General features: G+C 52.6%; 1 protein-coding gene across 2 annotated transcripts in view; it reads left to right on the forward strand.

Moving 5' to 3' along the window:
- Positions 1 to 2,683, forward strand: part of rhot1b (ras homolog family member T1) — a 35,330-nt gene that overhangs the window by 12,793 nt on the left and 19,854 nt on the right. The window lies entirely within an intron of this gene.

Here is a 2,683-nt window from a genome sequence, read left to right on the forward strand (position 1 = left end):
CCAGACAAGACAAGAGAGAGTTTGTACACAGCTTGACAGAGGAGGCAGAGACAGCAGCAAGTCAAAACAACATGAAGAGACTATACAAAATAACACGTGCCTTGTCAGGAAAGAACTTCAACCCAAGCAAGCCAGTCAAGGACAAGAACGGAAGAACCGCCACAAGCGATGCAGACCAGAGGACACGATGGGTGGAGCACTTCGAAGAAGTTTTGAATCGACCACCACCAGCAGTGACTCCTGACATACCTCCAGCGGAGGACCCCCTTCGTGTCAACACCAGCCCACCAACCAAGGCAGAGATCACCAAGGCTATCAAGTCCTTGAAGAACGGCAAGGCAGCAGGTCCTGACGGCATCCCTCCAGAAGCTCTCAAGGCAGACGCGGCAGCAGCAGCAGAGATGTTACATCCTCTCCTACTGAAGATCTGGGAGGAGGAGCAGGTACCCGCCGACTGAAAGTTAGGCTACCTCGTGAAGTTGCCCAAGAAAGGTGACCTTTCCCAGTGCGGCAACTGGCGAGGAATCATGCTGCTGTCCATCCCCAGCAAGGTGCTGACCAGAATCATCCTGGAGAGACTGAAAGAGGCGCTAGACATTAGACTTAGAACAGAGCAGGCAGGATTTAGGCAAGACAGTTCATGTACGGACCACATCGCCACCCTGCGCATTATCATCGAGCAGTCCATCGAATGGCAGTCTCCGCTGTACACGACCTTCGTCGACTTTGAGAAAGCCTTCGACAGCGTCGACAGGGAGACCATTTGGAGGTTGATGCAGCACTACGGAATCCCACAGAAGCTCATAAGCATCATCCAACAGTTATATGAAGATTCATCCTGCCAGATCATCCATAACGGGAAGCTGACAAACCCCTTCACAGTGAAGACCGGAGTGAGGCAAGGCTGTATGCTGTCACGACAATCTTCCTGATCGTCATGGACTGGATCATGAGGAGAGCAACAGAGGGCACCAACACCGGCATCCAGTGGACCTTCACCAAAAAATTGGAGGACCTGGACTTTGCGGACGACATCACCCTTCTGTCCCACACGCTACAGCATGCACAGTCCAAGCTCATTCGTCTCGCCGAGGAAGCAAACAAGACCGGCCTGAAGATTAACACCAGGAAAACAGAGGTGATGCGACTGAACAACAAGAAGAAAGAACCATTGCAGCTGCAGGGAGAAGACATCAAGGAAGCTGACCGCTTCGTTTACCTTGGAAGTGTGGTCGGCACAGACGGCGGCGCAGATGAAGATGTTAGGAGCCGGATCAACAAAGCAAGGCTCACCTTCAACACTCTGCGACCCATCTGGAACTCCAAAGCCTTATCCCAGCGCAGCAAGATCCGCATCTTCAACACCAACGTGAAAGCAGTCCTACTGTATGGGTCCGAGACATGGCGAGTAACCAACACCATCACCAACAAGATCCAGACTTTCATAAACAAGTGTCTGAGACACATTCTCAACATCAGGTGGCCTGAGAAGATCTCCAACACAGAACTATGGGAAAAAACCAGCCAAAGCCTGGTCAGTGAAGCCATCAAAAAGAGAAAGTGGGGCTGGATAGGCCATACCTTGAGAAAGCCAGCAGAAAACATCACAAGGCAAGCCTTGGACTGGAACCCACAAGGAAAAAGGAAAGTGGGGAGACCAAAGCAGACGTGGAGAAGATCTGTTGAGAGTGAAGCGAAGGCCGCCGGAGTGACGTGGACCCAGCTGAAGAGAGCCGCCCAAAACAGAGTTCGTTGGCGGGGTGTTGTTGCAGCCCTATGCTCCACCAGGAGTCTACAGGAATAGAAGAAGAAGAAGTTTTGCTGCCTCAACAGCTGTTTATTTTTGTGTTATTAAAAGTGTCTTCTTATTTTACCACCGAGTCTACCGAGTCCTGCCTGCATCCTTGGGTTCTACCTTTAAAAACCAACAATCACGACAGTATGCCCAGACCTCAACGAGAACCCAGCAGGCGGATGACTTGAGCCGAATACCGGGCCCAAGAAGCAGCTCGGACGACCCGGTGGGAGCAGGCGCGGATGGAGGAGCCTGTCATCAGATGGGGCGGGTTCCGGACCGAACCCGTCCAGAGACAAGGTCACCTCAGCCCGGAGGTTGAGATCCTGCCGTCGCCTCTTCTGGTGGAGGAAGAGGAAATGAGGTCTCAGCTCCGGGGGAGCCGCCTGGCTTTTAAACCAGCTTCTTCCTCCACCCTGCCACCCGGCTCGCCGCACCTGCTGTGGTCTTCGGAGGATGACGCTGAGCTGGAGGATGAACTCTGGTGCGCTCCTGTCCTCAGCTCACGCCCTCACCGCAGGAGGAATAAGCGGCAAAGATGGGTCGGAACCACCGATCTCCAGCTCCAGCCTTTAACCTGCTCTCCCGCCGCGCAGCCTAAAGCACCGAGGAGAATTTCAAAATGGGGAGGAGCAGGCAATCCCCCCGCTCGTCAGTGGAGCAGACGAAGGGGGGCCAACCAAAAGGAAAGCCCATTCAGCTTCGTCCCGAGTCTTCTGTTAAATCCCTTCAGGACCAGTCATCCTTCTCAGATAAGTCATCTCCTGAATCTATTGCTTTAAATGACACACTACAAAATCTTCTTTCTTCCGCTAAACTGAACCCGAACTATCAAAACACTTTTTATTCCCTAGCTGAAGAATTATTACTGTCTCAGCCTGCAATAAC

This window comes from Nematolebias whitei, chromosome 16 (genome assembly GCF_014905685.2).
Source record: "Nematolebias whitei isolate Nwh7 chromosome 16, NemWhi1, whole genome shotgun sequence".
Classification (NCBI taxonomy): Eukaryota; Metazoa; Chordata; class Actinopteri; order Cyprinodontiformes; family Rivulidae; genus Nematolebias; species Nematolebias whitei.